This window comes from Bufo bufo, chromosome 4, assembly GCF_905171765.1.
Source record: "Bufo bufo chromosome 4, aBufBuf1.1, whole genome shotgun sequence".
Classification (NCBI taxonomy): domain Eukaryota; kingdom Metazoa; phylum Chordata; class Amphibia; order Anura; family Bufonidae; genus Bufo; species Bufo bufo.
Window position 1 is genome coordinate 595,822,203 of NC_053392.1, and position 21,383 is coordinate 595,843,585.

General features: G+C 48.3%; 1 protein-coding gene and 1 pseudogene across 14 annotated transcripts in view; both read right to left on the reverse strand.

Annotated features, from left to right (window-relative positions):
* The window catches only part of LOC120999536 (zinc finger protein OZF-like), a 2,085,412-nt gene that overhangs the window by 362,207 nt on the left and 1,701,822 nt on the right, over positions 1-21,383 (reverse strand). The gene's annotated exons all lie outside the window — the stretch shown is intronic.
* Positions 1-21,383, reverse strand: part of LOC120997449 — a 168,064-nt pseudogene that overhangs the window by 78,267 nt on the left and 68,414 nt on the right.

Below are 21,383 nucleotides of genomic sequence, written 5' to 3' on the forward strand. Positions count from 1 at the left end.
AGGTGGGCATTTATTTCGAGTTGCTGCCACATGCCTTTCCTACTGAGAGATCAAAGGTGGGCTTCTTGATCTCGCTGCTCTCGGACAAGGCCTTGGCCTGGGCCAGCCCTTTATGGGAGAACAACAATCCGGTGGTTGCCGAGTTTTCCGGTTTTGTTGCTTCTCTTCGGAAGGTATTCGATGTGCCGGCTCGTGCTGCCTCTGCTGCGAAGCTCCTTATGTCCATCAGACAGGGTTCACGATCCGTAGCTGAATACGCCATTGAGTTTCGTACCCTGGCAGCAGAGGTGGGCTGGAATAATGAGGCTCTGGTCGCTGCTTTCTCTCATGGTCTCTCGGATGCCTTGAAGGATGAGGTTGCAGCTAAGGACCTACCAGTGGAGCTCGAGTCTCTTATTTCTTTCCTGATTTTGATTGACACCAGACTCAGGGAGAGACCTTCCTTTAAGGAGAGCCTGCGGAGGTCTTCTAACAGATTGGCGCCTACGTTTGCTGTCCCACCCGTGCCTCCCTTTCCTCCCACGCCTCCTGGGGATGACTTGTCTGGGGGTGCATGTACTGTGGTCTCGGTGGGCATTTTCGGTTGGCATGTCCGAACCGTCCGGGAAACGCTCGTACCTGAGATCCTGTCGGGGGCAGATCTTGGGTGGAGTCTCCTCGTCCCCGGTTTCCCGTGTTGACAAACCACTGATCACTGTTGTCCTCTCCTGGGTCGGGGGCTCGGTGACGACCCAGGCGTTGGTGGACTCTGGTGCTGGTGGTTTGTTCATTGATAGTGTTCGCTGCCGCCAATTCCATTCCTCTGCAGGCTCGAGGTTCCCCACTGGCTCTTGAGGCGATAGACGGCAGACCCCTTCTGTCGCCACACGTGACTCATGAGACCCTTCCAGTGGGGATAGCCATTGGTGCCGTTCACAGAGAGTCGGTCTGTCTCCAGGTTATTTCGTCTCCACACTACTCGGTGGTCTTGGGGTACCCCTGGCTCCAGAAGCATAATCCGACTTTCGATTGGAGATCGGCCGAGATCCTTTCGTGGTCACCGCAGTGTGGGGCTAGTTGCATCCATGGGTCTGTCAAGTTGCTGTGTACTTCCTCGGACTCTCTGTTGCCTCCTGAATACGAGGAGTACCGGGATGTATTCGATAAGGCGCGCGCGGTTGCCCTACCTCCGCACCGCCCATACGATTGTGCCATAGAGTTACTACCTGGTGCCGTTCCTCCTCGTGGCAAAGTCTATCCACTGTCGGTAGCGGAGAATGAGGCCATGGAGGAGTACGTGAGGGAGGCGCTTTCACGCGGACACATTCGCAAATCCTCGTCCCCGGCAGGGGCTGGATTTTTCTTTGTGAAAAAGAAGGGCGGTGAGTTGAGGCCTTGCATCGATTACAGGGGTCTCAATCGCATCACGATCAAGAACGCTTACCCGATACCCTTGATTTCCGAGCTGTTCGATCGCCTTAAAGGGGCCACGGTCTTTACCAAACTCGACCTGAGGGCGGCATATAACCTGGTAAGGATCAAGGCGGGCGATGAGTGGAAGACCGCGTTTAACACCAGGACCGGTCATTATGAATCCTTGGTTATGCCCTTTGGGTTGTGCAATGCGCCCGCAGTCTTTCAGGAATTCATCAACGATGTTTTCCGTGACCTGTTGCAGCAGTGTGTGGTGGTCTATTTGGATGACATCTTGGTATATTCTGAATCCATGGAGGCCCACATTCTGGATGTCAGACGAGTGTTGCAACGGTTACGAGAGAACAAGCTGTTCGGTAAGCTTGAGAAATGCGAATTTCACCGATCCCAGGTAACCTTCTTAGGTTACATCATTTCCGCTGAGGGGTTCTCCATGGATCCTGAGAAGGTTTCGGCTGTCTTACAGTGGCCCCAGCCCAGTGGTCTTCGTTCCCTGCAGCGCTTTTTGGGCTTCGCCAATTATTATCGGAAGTTCATCAGGGACTTTTCCATGCTGGCCAAGCCTCTCACGGATCTGACCAGGAAGGGCAGTAATTCCCAGGTCTGGCCGCTCGAGGCCATCCGAGCTTTTGAGGCCCTAAAGTCCGCTTTTGTGTCGGCTCCGATTCTGTCGCATCCCAACCCTGGGTTGCCCTTTGTCCTCGAGGTGGACGCGTCTGAGACGGGAGTAGGCGCCCTTCTGTCTCAGCGTAGAACACCAGAGGGTCCTCTGCTTCCTTGTGGGTTTTACTCCCGGAAACTGTCTTCCGCGGAGTGCAACTATCAGATTGGTGACAGGGAGTTATTGGCCATCGTGCAGGTCCTTAAAGAATGGAGGTGTATGGGGAGGGGGCTCGTCTGCACTGGGTTCATGCAGTGAGCGGGTGGACACAAGGCGCAGTTCACAACCCAGTTGAGGATACGAAGTATTTTTTATTTTTTGATTAGCAAAGACGACGCGTTTCGGGGTACGCAGACCCCTTTATCAAGTCTAAAAAGAACAACACAAAATTTGATGGTATAATATGTATAAAAATACAATTAAAAATTAAAATGAGTGTAAATATATATATAAAAATATATAAAAATATGAATGAACGGGTCCATAAGTATAAATGGACGAATCAGTGGGTAAAATAATTTTGTTTGGTTAAAACAAAGACGAGAAAGTTGTATATGCATAAATATAAATATAAATAAATATAAGCTTGCGTATAGAGCGTGTAAAATGATATAATAATAAGGAATAAATGAATAAATACATATATGCAAACGGATGTGAATTTCTTCAAATCTAAAAGACAAATGTATTTCTGGATGGGTATGTGAGTATGTCAGAGATACTGTGTATGGGTCATATATTGTATAATAAGTACCTGTATCCTTGTCACCGTAGGCTAATTGGAGGTCACTCTTGTTGGAGATCCCTTATTTGGGGGGTGTACGGCGGTCCGCACTGCTGTGATGGGTAATAAAGTGATGTTTAGTAGGGTGGCGTTTACATATAGAAATGGGAGGGACAGAATCAGCAAGGGGTTCCTGTATAGGAGAGGGTGGATGAGAGAATGTAATTCTACTGGTTGGACTATGTTTCATGGTTGGTTAGATGGTTCAGGTGGGAATTAGTTCCTGGGGGACGTGGATGGGTGGCAGGTATGGGGAGAGTCACTGTGGGTGATGTAAGGCATGGATCCGGGTTTGGTGCAGAATGCAGATAGGCACTGGGCAGTGAATGGTGAACAGTGATGGTCTGTTTGGGATGTGGGGGGTGGCAGTGGTTGCTGGGTGGCGGTGACCAATATGCCTAACCAAGATCCACCCAACACACACTTGCCAGCCAAGCACCGCACTCAAACACATCACACACAGAATCACCCACATACATTCCAAAAAGCACCATCCAAACAGCAACCCGGCATGTTCTTTCGCAAAACAAACACACACCACCATCACCAACCCACATCCAAACCCACCCACAATCCGCATACCAACACCTCATCCCACAGTCCCCACCCAACCCCACACCGAGAGTCACCTCCAGCTGGGTATCAGCCCAACCGAGATGTACACCATTCAATTCTTCCTATAACACCCCCAAACCCCAACACACGCATGACCAAACCACACTCCTTCACCATCCATCCAGATACCCACTCTGGTACCCCCATTTTCTTCACCCCACCATCCATACCTCAACACAGCAATCACACCTCCGTCTCACCGTTAGAACTCCCAGAGGCATGTCCACTCAACCTGCCCCCCACTTCATTTGGTCCCACCAAACCTTCACCACCTCCAAACAGATTAGACTCCTCTGCCTATGAGGACTCACTACTCACAGTTCATAATGACAGCAATCTGGACAACCCTCCTGTATCCCCCTATCACACTAACATCGCATCAGTCTCTTTTTTACCGCTTCCGGGGACCCTGACCCCACAAACAACTTATGTCCTCAAACACCCATCAGGGAAGACCTCTACAATAACAGATTTCTTCAAAACAAAAACAGCACCAACCCAAAAAGGGACCAAAAGAAAAAATGCAGACGAGGACGGAGAGGAGGAGGAACCATCAGACGTCTCACCAAAAACAAAGGAACCAAAGAAAACCCCCCAGAACAAACACAGTCCGAAACGGAACAAAACTGTACAACTGTGAAAATTTTTAATCTCTCTGGATATGACCTCACACAAGCACAGATCACCTTACTCAAAAGAGGGCTAACCTTTTGCCCAACAGAAAAGTTCAACGAATTTGAATTATTCGTTGATCTTAATGCATTTATTCGTAAAATCACACTACAGCGACATTTCGCTATTCGAGCTGAACAACCCACAGCGAGAAAAGAAGACCCCCCACAGGACCCAAGCTTGGATATCACTCTACACACTGAACTCAAACCAAAATCCACTTTCAATCCCATTTACCATAGAGGCAACCACATAAATACATTTTTTTCCCTCGTTTCAAAGACGTCAGAACCATCAACAAAAACACCAGCACCAAACCGAACCTCACTAAGAAAGAAAAAGACGCTCTGAAAGAACTAAGCACTAACGATAACATCATAATAAGGAGTGCAGACAAAGGAGGCGGGATTGTACTGCAAAAGAAATCTGACTACATCAAAGAAGCACACAGGATCCTGGAAGACACCTCTTATTACAAACCCCTCACCTTTAACCCTCTCACCGAGGAGATAAAGGAACTCGGAACACTATTAAAACAAGCTGAAGACAACCATGTACTAAACAAAAAAGAAAGGGAATTCATCACCATTGATCACCCAACCACAGCAACATTTTACCACTTACCAAAAGTCCACAAAAACATCAAAAACCCGCCAGGAAGACCCATCATATCAGGGATCAACTCCCTGACTAGTAACCTCTCACACTACGTCGACCTTTTCTTACAGAAGCATGTCACTAACCTCCGTTCACACCTTAGAGATTCCGCCCAACTTATTTCCTTACTAAAGGATATCAAATGGAACCCCTCGTACCGCTGGATGACACTAGACGTAGCATCCCTATACTCAAACATTCCGCACGAAGCAGGTATCACTACATCTCAATATTATCTAGATACGGATAACCAACTCTCTTCAGAACATAAGACATTCATCACAGACGCCATCCGTTTCATCCTAACCCACAATGTGTTCAACTTCGAAAACTGTCTGTATAAACAGCAGAAGGGGACCGCTATGGGGACGCGTTTCGCGCCGAGTTACGCTAACCTCTACATGGGACGTTTTGAAGAACAACTAATCTACAATAATCACAACTGGAACGACATGATCATCTTCTACAAACGATACATCGACGACCTCATCATAATCTGGGGAGGAAGCAATAAAGAGGCAGAAGCATTCATTACACACCTCAACACCAACACCTGGAACCTCACCTTCACAGCCAACATCTCAACCACTTCAATCGAATACCTGGATCTACTCCTATTCCCCTGCAATGAAAATATCCAAACCAAAACCTTCTTCAAAAAAGTGGACGGAAACAACTATCTGGACTTTAGGAGCGCGCACTACAGAAAATGGAAGAACAACATTCCATACAGCCAATTTAAACGAATAAGGAGGAACTGTTCTACCAAAGAGGACTTCATTACCCAAAGCAAGATCCTACAGAACAGATTTATGAACAAAGGATACCCGAGTAAGATCGTTGAGAACGCTTTCTCCCGGGCAAACAACCTAAGTCAAGACGAATGCCTGATGATCAAAACCAAACCAAAAGAAACAGAAACTACAAATCCGTACAAAACATCACTGATCACCACCTACAACACTAACCACGAAACCTTAAGGAAGATCCTGATGAAGCACTGGCACATTTTAACTAATGATCCATACCTCAAACCCAACATACCACAGAGACCACAAATCACATTCAGAAAAGCAAAGTCGCTAAAAAACATCCTGGCCCCAAGCAAACTGAAAAAGAAAAAAACAGCCTCACTCAATACTATCAGTGGGACCCCTGCCCCTGTTGGCAGCTTCAGATGTGGCCACACTCTGTGTAAATGCTGTACCAACATTTCTAACAAAACACAGACCTTTAGGAGCAAAACTACTGGCGAAGACTTCAAAATAAAGAATTTCATCAACTGTGCAACATCATACGTGATTTACTTATTGGAGTGCGATTGCGGTTTACAGTACGTTGGCAGGACAATCCAGGCCCTAAGGGAACGTATCAACAAACATAGATCCAACATCACCAAGGGATACCTAAAACATAGCGTCTCCAGACACTTCCTGGCTACTCACAACCAGGACCCCTCCAAACTATCCATCACCCCCATAGAACACATTGAGGCCCATTGTCCAGACAGATACAGGACCCTCCAAAGACGTGAGATGTTTTGGATATTCAAGCTCCACACACTTGAACCCAATGGACTAAACGAGAGCATAGAAACACAGTGTTTTTAGCACCCACGCTATCATGTCCCACCCCGCCCCCCTCTACTCCAGTTCCACACTCTCCCACGCCTCCATAACACAACTAGACACTCGGTCTGACCCCAGGACCCACCGTCCTGCTGACACTCGGCCCCCCATCCAACTTCCTTCCCAGCGGGACCCTCCATCCGGACTTCCAGTCCACCTTGTACACAGCCCCCCCACACCAACCATTTGGTCCGCGTCCCCATCCCCGTTCCAGTCACTCCAACACATCCAAGCAATACCCCAATACGCTCATCACACCACACATTTCATCCACATCCACACCCCCTTACCTCCCCTCCACACCCTACAGCACCCACCACCACCCCTAGCCATCCTCCTTACACAAGTCCCCTCCCACCACTCCAGTACCCCCCAAATCAAGCCAGTCCCCCCTCATCCACCCATGCCAGTCCCCCTTCATTGGCCAGCCCACACCATTTTTCCACCCTCTGCCAAAACATCGCAACAGCAGTCACCACTGCATCCGCCGCCCAGCAGCACCAGCTATGGGGCCGCCCCCCCCCCCCATCACGCCCACCTATGGCCGGCCAGTCACACAGACTCCTACCCCCATCCACCTATACACCAGCCGAATTTCCCCCCCCCCCTCCCTCCCCCAGGACATATACACACCCCAACATCGGCATCCACCAGCCCCTCACACGGCAGGCCAAACACCCATTCCATAGTCCGAACAACCCGGCTGCGTCCCTAGCAACATGCCCCGCTCCTCCCATGTCCTCCACGCCCGCCCCCACCACCGGCTCCTATGGACCTCAGCCACACCCCCTCCAGCCCGCTGTTGCACCGCAACGCCGCCCCGCCCACCACCACAACACATACCCAGGCACTCAGGTCCGGCTCCCCACCACGCCCACCGCTCCGCCCACCGTGCCAAGCCCCGCCCCCCGCTCCAGCGTACACAGTCCTCCCTCCACCAACAGTGATCACCGCCCACCACACACGCCCCGGCCACGCCCCCCCCCCCCGCCCTCATAACCACTGGATAGAGCGCGCTTCTGCACACCACTGGCTACACGTGCAGAAGCGCTACCACTGGAGGACACTCACCGGCCGCATTACCAAGGTAACTACTGCTATCCCCCACATTATTGTCCACTGCTCATTGCCTAATGCAATCTGCACCCAGCCCGGATCCTAGCCTTGTATCACTCACAGTTACTCTCCCCAACCTGCTACCCATTCACGCACCCCAGCTTACTACTCCCACCTGCATCATACACACCATGCTACACAGCCCAACCAGTAGAATCACTTTCTCTCACCAACCCTTCACTGTATAGGAACCTCTTGCTGATCCTGTCCCTTCCATCTCTATATATCACGTCACCGCCACCCAGCAACCACTGCCACCCCCCACATCCCAAACAGACCATCACTGTTCACCATTCACTGCCCAGTGCCTATCTGCATTCTGCACCAAACCCGGATCCATGCCTTACATCACCCACAGTGACTCTCCCCATACCTGCCACCCATCCACGTCCCCCAGGAACTAATTCCCACCTGAACCATCTAACCAACCATGAAACATAGTCCAACCAGTAGAATTACATTCTCTCATCCACCCTCTCCTATACAGGAACCCCTTGCTGATTCTGTCCCTCCCATTTCTATATGTAAACGCCACCCTACTAAACATCACTTTATTACCCATCACAGCAGTGCGGACCGCCGTACACCCCCCAAATAAGGGATCTCCAACAAGAGTGACCTCCAATTAGCCTACGGTGACAAGGATACAGGTACTTATTATACAATATATGACCCATACACAGTATCTCTGACATACTCACATACCCATCCAGAAATACATTTGTCTTTTAGATTTGAAGAAATTCACATCCGTTTGCATATATGTATTTATTCATTTATTCCTTATTATTATATCATTTTACACGCTCTATACGCAAGCTTATATTTATTTATATTTATATTTATGCATATACAACTTTCTCGTCTTTGTTTTAACCAAACAAAATTATTTTACCCACTGATTCGTCCATTTATACTTATGGACCCGTTCATTCATATTTTTATATATTTTTATATATATATTTACACTCATTTTAATTTTTAATTGTATTTTTATACATATTATACCATCAAATTTTGTGTTGTTCTTTTTAGACTTGATAAAGGGGTCTGCGTACCCCGAAACGCGTCGTCTTTGCTAATCAAAAAATAAAAAATACTTCGTATCCTCAACTGGGTTGTGAACTGCGCCTTGTGTCCACCCGCTCACTGCATGAACCCAGTGCAGACGAGCCCCCTCCCCATACACCACAATTCGCACCAAAGTGGCGGCTTGGCTCCCGCCCATGGTCAACTTGGACGACAACCGGCTGCACCAACCCACATCACCCCACGATTTTACCTCCACCAGAACTGCACTACCAAAAGTACAACCTAACCAAGGTGAGTAGCAACCACTCACCCTGGCTAGGAACAAATAACAACATATCTTGTCTACCACCACCTATGAGCGCCTTCTCCCCTTTTCTCTTTGGCCATTTAATCACTTAAAGAATGGAGGCACTTGCTCGAGGGTTCGGTGGTTCCGGTTCTCATCCTGACGGACCATAAGAATCTGACCTACCTTTCTGAGGCCAAGAGATTGACACCACGTCAGGCCAGATGGGCTCTGTTCTTGTCACGTTTTAATTACGTGGTCTCCTACCTACCCGGTTCCAAGAACATCAGGGCGGATGCCCTATCACGGCAGTACTCCGAGCTGTCCAGGGAGGAGTCGATTCCGACTTCGGTCATACCTCCGAATCAGATCCTGGCCGCCATTCGCACCAGCCTGACCTCTCCCCTGGGTGAGCAGATTTTGGCGGCTCAATCTGGTGCTCCCTCTGGGAGACCCAACGGCAGATGTTTTGTGCCTGAGGAGTTGCGCACTCGGTTGTTGCGAACCTACCATAACTCCAAAACCGCGGGGCATCCTGGAAAGAATCAGCTGTCCTGGGCTGTTTCACGTCTGTTCTGGTGGCCTTCCCTACGTTCCGACATCGCCGCATATGTAGCGGCATGCTCCGTTTGTGCCCAGAGTAAGTCCCCTCGGCACCTTCCGTTGGGCCTTCTGCAACCCATAGCCACCGGGGAGCGTCCATGGTCACACCTGGGGATGGATTTCATTGTGGACCTCCCTGCATCCCGAGGCCATACGGTCATTCTCATGATTGTGGATCGGTTTTCCAAAATGTGCCACTGTGTTCCTCTCAAGAAGTTACCCTCTGCACAAGAGTTGGCCACGATTTTTGCCAGGGAGGTCTTCCGGTTGCACGGTTTGCCCAAGGAGATTGTGTCGGATCGGGGGAGTCAGTTTGTGTCCAGGTTCTGGCGCGCCTTTTGCTCCCAGTTGGGGATTCATCTCTCCTTCTCCTCGGCCTACCACCCTCAGTCCAATGGGGCCGCAGAACGATCCAATCAGGCCTTGGAGCAATTCCTTCGTTGCTATGTCTCCGATCACCAAGACAATTGGGTTGACCTCCTGCCTTGGGCTGAGTTTGCCAGGAACACGGCGGTGAACTCTTCCTCTGGGACGTCTCCCTTCATGGCCAATTATGGGTTCCAACCTGCCGTGTTACCGGAGGTATTCTCTCCCCAGGATATTCCGGCTGTGGAGGATCACCTTTCCGTCCTACGTGCTTCTTGGGTACAGATCCAGAAGTCCCTTGAGGCCTCTGCGCAGCGCCAGAGACTCCAGGCTGATCACAGACGAGCGCCTGCTCCTTCCTACCAGGTCGGAGACCGTGTATGGTTGTCCACCCGCAACCTCAACCTTCGAGTGCCCACTCCCAAGCTGGCGCCTCGCTTTGTTGGTCCCTTCAGAGTGCTTCGCAGGGTAAACCCGGTAGCCTATGCCCTTGCGCTTCCTCCTGGCATGCGGATCTCTAACGTGTTTCATGTCTCCCTGTTGAAGCCACTGGTGTGTAATCGTTTCACTTCCTCGGTTCCTCGGCCTCGTCCGGTCCGAGTGGGCAATCATGAGGAGTATGAGGTGAGCAATATCCTGGACTCACGCCTGGTCCGCGGTCGGGTGCAGTTTTTGGTCCATTGGCGTGGTTATGGTCCAGAGGAGCGTTCCTGGGTTCTGTCACAAGCAGACAGCTGAGAAGCTCTGACAGGAGCCGTTCAGATCCTCCTCCTTGAGTTTCTTTGTTTTGGTTTCTGTTCCTCACCTCGTTAGGCTATCTCAGCTGTCATGCAGTCAGACTCATTACCTCCCTTTATATTCTCCCCCATAAGGTAGTTGGGTGTGGCTGATACTACTTCCTGGAATGAGTGTGCATGCTGTCTTCAGCTCCCAGCTCCCAGCTCCCAACTATCAGTTCTCAGTTCTCAGTTCACAGTCGTCTTCAGATAAGTGCTGTTTTGTATTTATGATTTTCTGTAGTCTGGATCCAGGTGACCCTGACTCCCTCCGTGTCTGTGTAGGGAGCCGGTGGTCGTGTCCCCTCACTATTGTAGGGCCTTTAGGTTAAGATAGCCGAGGTACGTGGATATGCGCCCATTCACCTTTAGAGTGGTCGCATAGGCTGAGCAATAAGGGAGAGCGGCAGGTCGATTGCAGGGGTCTCCCTTTTGTTCCTTAGTTGTGGATCCAGTTAGTCATCGTTTGTTATTTGTATCATATTGTTTCCTGTACACCATCCGTGACATTATCAGCCACCAAAACCGTCTCAAGCATGGATCCGGTTTCACTTTTGGCTGAACGCTTTCAGGGTCTTGCTTTGGAGGTAGCTGATCTCCGTAAGACTTTTTCTCAGTTTCAAGTGACCGGTTCAGCTTGCGTTCATGGAGTTTGTGCTGAGCCTAAGATTTCGCTCCCGGATATGTTTTCCGGGGGTAGTGAGAATTTTGTACGTTTTAGAGAGGCTTGCAAACTCCATTTTCGCCTTCTTCCCCATTCTTCCGGTGATGAAGAACGAAGGGTGGGCATCATTATATCGCTGCTCAGGGGTAATGCTCAGTCCTGGGCCTTTTCGCTGCCGGAGAGGGCACAACCCCTCCGTTCAGTGGATGAATTCTTTTTAGCCCTGGGTCAGATATATGATGATCCGGATCGTATTGCTCTGGCTGAGTCTAGACTACGTCTGTTATGCCAGGGTAAACAATCCGCAGAGATATACTGCTCAGAATTTCGGAGATGGGCAGCAGATACGGGTTGGAATGATGCTGCACTCCGAAGTCAATTTTGCTATGGTCTTTCTGAGGGATTGAAAGATGCATTTGCCTTTCATGAAAGACCTACCTCCTTGAATTCTGCTATGTCTCAGGCTGTTCGTATTGACAGGCGTCTTAAAGAAAGAGGAGAGATTTCTCCTTCTTATCATGCTCAGTCCCGGGACAGTGCAGCGGAGTCATTCTGTGCACAGGGGTCTCAGTCGCTGTCAGCCCCTTCTGAGCAGGAGCCCATGCAGCTGGGGTTGATTGCCTCTGACAATAGAGGATTCAGCCCGCAGGGCAGGGTTTGCTTTTGTTGTGGAGGTATAAATCATCTGGCAAATGTTTGTCCCTCTAGGAGATTCAGGCAGTTTTCTGGGAGTAATAAAGAGACAAAAAGGAAGAAATCTTTTAAGAATATTCCGTCTGTTACTATTGGCAGGGTTGAGGCGGAAATTGAAGAATTGTCTTTTGCTTGTAGTTCCCGTTTTGTCCTGCCTGCTAGGGTGGCGCTAGAGAGCAAGAGCATTTTTTGTGAGATTTTTGTGGATAGTGGAGCAGCTGTCAACCTCATTGATAACCAATTTGCAATAACTCATGGTTTCCAGGTATGCACTTTGCGAAAAAATATTCCTGTTTTTTCTATTGATTCAGCTCCACTTTCTCAGAAATCATTAAAGGGCATAGTTCACAATATCCGTTTAATTGTGAATGATACTCATGTTGAGGATGTGTCATGTTTCGTCCTTGGCGGTTTGCCTACTCCTCTAGTGTTGGGGCTACCCTGGCTCACTAAACATAACCCCACCATTGATTGGCCAGCGAGGCAAATAAATGGTTGGAGTGACTTTTGCAGAGAGAATTGCCTCATAACATCTATTTCTGAGGTTTCTACTAAAACTGTACCACCTTTCCTCTCTGAATTTTTGGATGTTTTCTCTGAGAGTGGAGTTCAGGATTTGCCTCCGCACAGGGAGTATGATTGCCCTATTGATCTCATCCCGGGTGCCAAGCTGCCTAAATCTCGTTTATACAATCTTTCCCAACCTGAGAGGGTCGCGATGCGTGCTTATATCTCTGAGAGTCTGAGAAAAGGACACATACGACCCTCAAAGTCACCTGTTGCCGCTGGTTTTTTCTTTGTTAAGAAAAAAGATGGTTCTTTAAGACCTTGTCTGGATTTCAGGGAGCTGAACAGTATCACTATTCGTGATCCGTATCCGCTTCCTTTAATCCCAGATTTGTTTAACCAGGTTGTTGGGGCGAAAGTCTTTTCCAAATTAGACCTAAGAGGGGCATACAACCTGGTTAGGGTCAGAGAAGGAGACGAATGGAAGACGGCTTTCAATACCCCTGAGGGCCATTTTGAGAATTTAGTTATGCCTTTTGGTTTGATGAATGCCCCAGCCGTTTTTCAGCATTTTGTCAACAGCATTTTTTATCATTTAATGGGAAAATTTGTATTAGTGTATTTGGATGACATTTTGATTTTTTCTCCTGATTTCAAAACTCATAAGGAACACTTATGTCAGGTCTTACTCATCCTGCGGGAGAATAAATTATACGCGAAACTGGAAAAGTGTGTGTTTGCGGTTCCGGAGGTCCAATTTCTGGGGTTTCTTGTCTCCGCTTCTGGTTTTCGCATGGACCCCGAGAAGGTCCGCGCTGTGCTTGAGTGGGAGCTTCCTGAGAATCAGAAGGCGCTGATGCGTTTTTTGGGCTTTGCTAATTATTACAGGAAATTTATTTTGAATTATTCCTCTGTTGTTAAACCACTCACGGATATGACCAGAAAGGGGGTAGACTTTTCTTCCTGGTCGGTAGAGGCGCGTAAGGCCTTTTCTAATATCAAGGAGAGTTTTGCTTCCGCTCCCATCCTAGTACAACCTGATGTTTCCTTACCCTTCATAGTTGAGGTTGATGCTTCTGAGGTAGGGGTGGGTGCGGTCTTGTCTCAGGGTTCCTCTCCTGCCAAATGGCAACCGTGTGCCTTTTTCTCAAAGAAGCTCTCCTCCGCAGAGAGAAATTATGATGTGGGAGATAGGGAATTGTTGGCCATCAAGTTGGCTTTTGAGGAATGGCGCCATTGGCTAGAGGGAGCCAGACACCCTATTACCGTGTTTACTGACCATAAAAATCTGGCCTATTTGGAGTCAGCCAAGCGTCTGAACCCGAGACAGGCCAGATGGTCTTTGTTCTTTTCAAGGTTTAATTTTGTTGTTACGTTCCGCCCTGGGGTTAAGAATGTGAAGGCAGATGCCCTGTCACGTTGTTTTCCGGGAGGTGGGAATTTTGAAGACCCGGGTCCCATTTTAGCTGAAGGTGTGGTGGTCTCTGCTCTTTTTCCTGAATTGGAGGCAGAGGTGCAGGCAGCCCAGTCAGAAGCTCCTGATCTTTGTCCTTCTGGGAGGTTGTTTGTGTCTCTCGCTTTGAGACACAAGATTTTTAAAGAACACCATGATACGGTCCTTGCTGGGCACCCGGGGACAAGAGCCACACTGGATCTCATTGCTCGGAGATTCTGGTGGCCTGCGCTTCGTAAGTCGGTTGAGGGTTTTGTGGCAGCTTGCGAGACTTGCGCTCGTGCCAAGGTCCCTCACTCACGGCCATCAGGTCCTCTCCTTCCTTTGCCCATTCCTTCCCGTCCTTGGACACATCTGTCCATGGACTTCATAACGGACTTGCCTCGTTCCTCGGGGAAGTCTGTGATTCTGGTGGTGGTGGACCGTTTTAGCAAAATGGTGCACTTTATCCCTTTTCCCGGTTTGCCCAATGCTAAGACGCTGGCGCAGGCATTTGTTGACCACATTGTCAAATTGCATGGGATTCCTTCTGACATAGTCTCTGATAGGGGCACGCAGTTTGTTTCCAGATTCTGGAAGGCTTTCTGTTCTCGCTTGGGGGTTCGCTTGTCATTCTCTTCTGCTTTCCATCCGCAGTCGAATGGCCAGACAGAGCGTGTCAATCAGAATCTGGAGACATATCTGCGCTGTTTTGTGGCGGAGAATCAGGAGGATTGGTGTTCGTTTTTGTCCCTTGCTGAGTTTGCTTTAAATAACCGTCGTCAGGAGTCCTCTGATAAGTCACCATTTTTTGGTGCATATGGGTTTCATCCGCAGTTTGGGACTTTCTCTGGAGAGGGCTCTTCTGGTTTGCCTGATGAGGACAGATTCTCCTCGTCTTTGTCATCTATTTGGCAAAATATTCAGGATAATCTAAAGAATATGAGTGAGAGATATAAGCGTGTGGCAGATAAAAGACGTATGCCTGGTCCGGACCTGAATGTTGGTGATTTGGTGTGGCTGTCTACTAAGAATATCAAATTGAAGGTTCCCTCCTGGAAGTTGGGTCCTAGGTTTATTGGGCCTTACAAGATTCTGTCTGTCATCAATCCTGTTGCCTACCGTCTTGATCTTCCTCAGACTTGGAAGATCCATAATGTTTTCCATAAGTCCTTATTGAAACCTTATGTTCAACCTATTGTACCCTCACCTTTGCCTCCTCCTCCGATTATGGTTGATGGGAATCTTGAATTTCAGGTCTCTAGGATTGTGGATTCTCGTCTTGTCCGCGGTTCCCTCCAGTACCTCGTTCATTGGGAGGGTTATGGTCCTGAGGAGAGGATGTGGCTCCCAGTGACGGACATTAAGGCCTCTCGCCTCATCAGGGCTTTCCATAGGTCCCATCCTGAGAAGGTGGGCCCTGAGTGTCCGGAGTCCACTCCTAGAGGGAGGGGTACTGTCACAAGCAGACAGCTGAGAAGCTCTGACAGGAGCCGTTCAGATCCTCCTCCTTGAGTTTCTTTGTTTTGGTTTCTGTTCCTCACCTCGTTAGGCTATCTCAGCTGTCATGCAGTCAGACTCATTACCTCCCTTTATATTCTCCCCCATAAGGTAGTTGGGTGTGGCTGATACTACTTCCTGGAATGAGTGTGCATGCTGTCTTCAGCTCCCAGCTCCCAACTATCAGTTCTCAGTTCTCAGTTCACAGTCGTCTTCAGATAAGTGCTGTTTTGTATTTATGATTTTCTGTAGTCTGGATCCAGGTGACCCTGACTCCCTCCGTGTCTGTGTAGGGAGCCGGTGGTCGTGTCCCCTCACTATTGTAGGGCCTTTAGGTTAAGATAGCCGAGGTACGTGGATATGCGCCCATTCACCTTTAGAGTGGTCGCATAGGCTGAGCAATAAGGGAGAGCGGCAGGTCGATTGCAGGGGTCTCCCTTTTGTTCCTTAGTTGTGGATCCAGTTAGTCATCGTTTGTTATTTGTATCATATTGTTTCCTGTACACCATCCGTGACAGGTTCCCTCCGCAGATGTCCATGCTCCTGCCTTGCTCCGAGCCTTCCACGCACGCTTCCCTCAGAAACCGTTTTTTGCTCCGCGGAGGAGGGGCCCTTGAGGGGGAGGTACTGTCATGGTCTTACCTTCTTGCTGTTCTCCTTCGTTTGACATGTGCTGGCGCCATCTTGGTTTCTGGGTTTCTTGTAGCCTTCCACCCTGCGGCTCCTCCTTCCCACTGGGAGGAGCTGGATGCCTAGCTCATATATATAGGAGGTCTGTGGCTTCAGTTCCTTGCTTGGTCCCCCTGTGTTCACATGCTTCTAAGACTGCTGCTGCTTCTGGTTCCTGATCCTGGCTTCGTCTGACTACCCTGCTGGTTCCTGATCCTGGCTTCGTCTGACTACCCTGCTGGTTCCTGATCCTGGCTTCGTCTGACTACCCTTCTGGTTCCTGACCTCTGGCCTCTCAAAGACTCTGCTTCGGTTTCACCATCCGTTTGGACTTTTGCTTTACAGCTTTATTTTCAATAAAGCCTTCTTATTTTCACTTATCTCTTGTTGTACGTCTGGTTCATGGTTCCGTGACAGGAGGAGATGCCAGTGTCTCTCCTTCTCCCTGACAGCAGCGCTGTCCAATCACAGCTCAGAGCCAGGGAGTTTTTTTTTCTCCCTGGCTCTGAGCTCTGCGCTGTGATTGGATAGCTCTGCTGTCAGGGAGAAGGAGAGACACTGGCGTCTCCTCCTCCTTGTTCTGAATGTTGAAAATACCGGGGTCCACAGCGGGTGAACGGAGCGGAGGAATAATAGTAAGTGCACTTAGATCCCTGGGCGCCGCTCTATGTAGCCTGCTACTAAGTTCCCCTCACCAAGGCCCCCTCACCCCCCCCCCATTATCACTGGCCACAAGCCTCCCCCCTCATTGTTATATGGTGGCCACAGGGTCCCATCATCTCCAATGGTGGCAGTGGCAGATTACACTGCTGGGGCTCCGATCGGTTACCATGGCAGCCAGGACGCTACTGAAGCCCTGGCTGCCATGGTCAGCTCCATGCTGCTGTGTATACTATGCACAGGGCAGCAGGGAGAGTGTGAAGTCCTATTCACCCTAATAGAGCTCTATCAGGGTGAATAGGACAAGGGATGAAAAGATTCAAGTTCTAGTCACTAAGGCTGGGTTTACACGGGCAACACGTTTTGGCTCAGGATGCATCCCGGGTGCATTGCGGCAAACCCGCGCGAGTAGGTACCCAATTGCAATCAGTTTTGACTGCGATTCCGTTCCGTTGTTCAGTTTTTATTGCGCGGGTGCAAAGCGTTTTGCACGCACGTGATAAAAAACTGAATGTGGTACCCAGACCCGAACTTCTTCACTGAAGTTCAGGTTTGGGTTCAAGGTTGTGTAGATGTAATTATTTTCCCTAATAACATGGTTATAAGGGAAAATAATAGCATTCTTTAATACAGAATGCTTAGTAGAAGGTCAATTGAGGGTTAAATAAAAAAAAAAATTAACTCACCTCCTCCAAATGATCGCGTAGCTGCCGATCTCATGTTATTTCTTCAGGACCTGTCTAAGGACCTGTGGTGACGTCACTGAGCTCATCACATGGTCTAATCACATGGCCCATCGCCGTAACAGAAAAAAAAAAAACTCAAAACCGTGCAATTCACCATTTTTAATCACCTTGTCCCCCAGAAGATGTCACTGGATGAGAGAGGTATGTAGTGCTGTATTCTCCTATATGTAGTGCTGGCTCACTACTGTGACCTGTGTCTCATCTTCTACAAGTCCTTTTTTTTTTTTTATTATTATTATAATATGCATTTTAAATTTGGTGACTAAAAAATGTAATTTGCCTCCTAAATTTTTAGTTTAGGAGCCAATGGCTCCTGGTTATTTTTTTTAGTCTGGAGCACTGTAGAATTAGGGTCCATTCACACGTCCGTGTGTGTTTTGCGGATCCGCAAAACACGGACAGCGGCAATGTGCGTTCCGCATTTTGCGGACTGCACATTGCCGTCACTAATAGAATATGCCTATTCTTGTCCGCAATGTCCGTTTTTTCGGGATCGGAAAATGAATGGGTACGCAATTCCGTTCTGCAAAATGCGGAGCAGAATTGTGGATGTGTGAATGGAGCCTTATAGTGCCGGCGATGTGCGGTCCGCAAATTGCGAAATGCACATTGCCAGTGTCCGTGTTTTGCGGATCCGTAATTTGCGGACCCGCAGAACACTTACAGACGTGTGAATGGACCCTTATACTCAGATATACCCAAGTTATACTAGCATAGCATAGTCTATACTATAATACACAGGAAGATGACTATGTATATACCTGCGCTTTACATATAGAATTATACTCAGATATACCCAGGTTATACCAGCATAGTATATACTATAATACACAGGAAGATGACTACAGGGAGTGCAGAATTATTAGGCAAATGAGTATTTTGACCACATCATCCTCTTTATGCATGTTGTCTTACTCCAAGCTGTATAGGCTCGAAAGCCTACTACCAATTAGGCATATTAGGTGATGTGCATCTCTGTAATGAGAAGGGGTGTGGTCTAATGACATCAACACCCTATATCAGGTGTGCATAATTATTAGGCAACTTCCTTTCCTTTGGCAAAATGGGTCAAAAGAAGGACTTGACAGGCTCAGAAAAGTCAAAAATAGTGAGATATCTTGCAGAGGGAAGCAAAGCTTCTGAAGCGTGATCATCGAACAATCAAGCGTTTCATTCAAAATAGTCAACAGGGTCGCAAGAAGCGTGTGGAAAAACCAAGGCGCAAAATAACTGCCCATGAACTAAGAAAAGTCAAGCGTGCAGCTGCCAAGATGCCACTTGCCATCAGTTTGGCCATATTTCAGAGCTGCAACATCACTGGAGTGCCCAAAAGCACAAGGTGTGCAATACTCAGAGACATGGCCAAGGTAAGAAAGGCTGAAAGACGACCACCACTGAACAAGACACACAAGCTGAAACGTCAAGACTGGGCCAAGAAATATCTCAAGACTGATTTTTCTAAGGTTTTATGGACTGATGAAATGAGAGTGAGTCTTGATGGGCCAGATGGATGGGCCCGTGGCTGGATTGGTAAAGGGCAGAGAGCTCCAGTCCGACTCAGACGCCAGCAAGGTGGAGGTGGAGTACTGGTTTGGGCTGGTATCATCAAAGATGAGCTTGTGGGGCCTTTTTGGGTTGAGGATGGAGTCAAGCTCAACTCCCAGTCCTACTGCCAGTTTCTGGAAGACACCTTCTTCAAGCAGTGGTACAGGAAAAAGTCTGCATCCTTCAAGAAAAACATGATTTTCATGCAGGACAATGCTCCATCACACGCGTCCAAGTACTCCACAGCGTGGCTGGCAAGAAAGGGTATAAAAGAAGAAAATCTAATGACATGGCCTCCTTGTTCACCTGATCTGAACCCCATTGAGAACCTGTGGTCCATCATCAAATGTGAGATTTACAAGGAGGGAAAACAGTACACCTCTCTGAACAGTGTCTGGGAGGCTGTGGTTGCTGCTGCACGCAATGTTGATGGTGAACAGATCAAAACACTGACAGAATCCATGGATGGCAGGCTTTTGAGTGTCCTTGCAAAGAAAGGTGGCTATATTGGTCACTGATTTGTTTTTGTTTTGTTTTTGAATGTCAGAAATGTATATTTGTGAATGTTGAGATGTTATTTTGGTTTCACTGGTAAAAATAAATAATTGAAATGGGTATATATTTGTTTTTTGTTAAGTTGCCTAATAATTATGCACAGTAATAGTCACCTGCACACACAGATATCCCCCTAAAATAGCTAAAACTAAAAGCAAACTAAAAACTACTTCCAAAAATATTTAGCTTTGATATTAATGAGTTTTTTGGGTTCATTGAGAACATTTTTGTTGTTCAATAATAAAATTAATCCTCAAAAATACAACTTGCCTAATAACTCTGCACTCCCTGTATGTATATACCTGCGCTGTACATATAGATTATACTCAGATAGACCCAGGTTATACCAGCATAGTATATACTATAATACACAGGAAGATGACTATGTATATACCTGCGCTGTACATATAGAATTATACTCAGATAGACCCAGGTTATACCAGCATAGTCTATACTATAATACACAGGAGGATGACTATGTATATACCTGTACATATAGATTACACTCAAATAGACCCAGGTTATACCAGCATAGTCTATACTATAATACACAGGAAGATGACTATGTATATACCTGTACATATAGAATTATACTCAGATATACCCAGGTTTTACAGCAAGACACGGAGGCTCCTATTGCTATCTCCTTCTTTACTGTCCACCAAAAGCAGCAAAGAAAAGTTTACATAACATAACGTAACCATAGTAACATCCCCCTCCCCTCACAGTCCATATAACAGACGGCTCCTCCTATAGATCCTCCTCTTTTTTTGCTGCTGCCACCAAGATAAGTACACATTTTGGCAGCTCCTTGTCTATACTGATTGTGCATTGATTTATATTTGCTGTATTTAATGATTTTGCTTTAGCTGCACGCTGCTATTAGCGTTTATGGTGCTGGTCATTGCTTGGGGCTAGTCCCCTGCGGCTATCGCATCTGCTGGTATTTTGTTTTATTGTGATCATTCTATTTTCTCCCCCATAGGTTCCGCTTCTTGCGGTTACACTGTGCGCCCTTGTAGTTTTTTATTTCTAGTTGCGTCTTACCGCCATCGGCGCATCGCTTCCCGCGATCTGCCCCGGTCTTCTCCTATGACCGCGTGATCTCGCGAGATCTCGGCGGCCATATTGGTACCCCTCTTTAGCCGCCTCCCGCTGGTTATCGCGGGATTGCGGCACCCAGTTTGTTTTCTTCTGTGTTTTACCGTCGGGCCTCGCGAGACTTCGGCGGCCCTTGTCTTTTCGCCGCATCGTCCTGTGTTCCAGTCGCCTCTCGTCGGCGCTCCTCACAAATCGGGTGAATAACCCAGTTTTAGTTACTTTCTGCCAGTGACCCATCTATATAGCTCCCTCCGATCCCCTCCAGTATATTAGGATCAGTCATATTTCCCCTGCCTTAGATATCGAGTATACTTACCTTTTGCCATGCCTCTATCAGACCCAACCCCTGAGGCCTCAGCACCTTTATCCCCTGTGCGGGATTCACATATGGGGATTGACACTCAGGCAGTAGCGCTGCAGCGCTCTGTCTCGGCCGCAATCACTGCTGCTATGGACTCTATGTCCTCTGTGCTGTCGCAGACTATTGCGCAAGCACTGGCTGGTCACCCTGTTTCAGGGTCTGTGCAGCCTGCAGTCCCCACAGCTCAGCAACCTCCTACTATGAATATTCCTGTGTCACAGGAACAATTGACTGGTGCGCCTCCGGCCACCCTTGAACACGCGCATAGATCGCGTAAGAGAGCCTTTACGCGCAAGGCAGAACGGGCGCGGCCTTGGAAATGCGCTAGAGCGCAACAATTG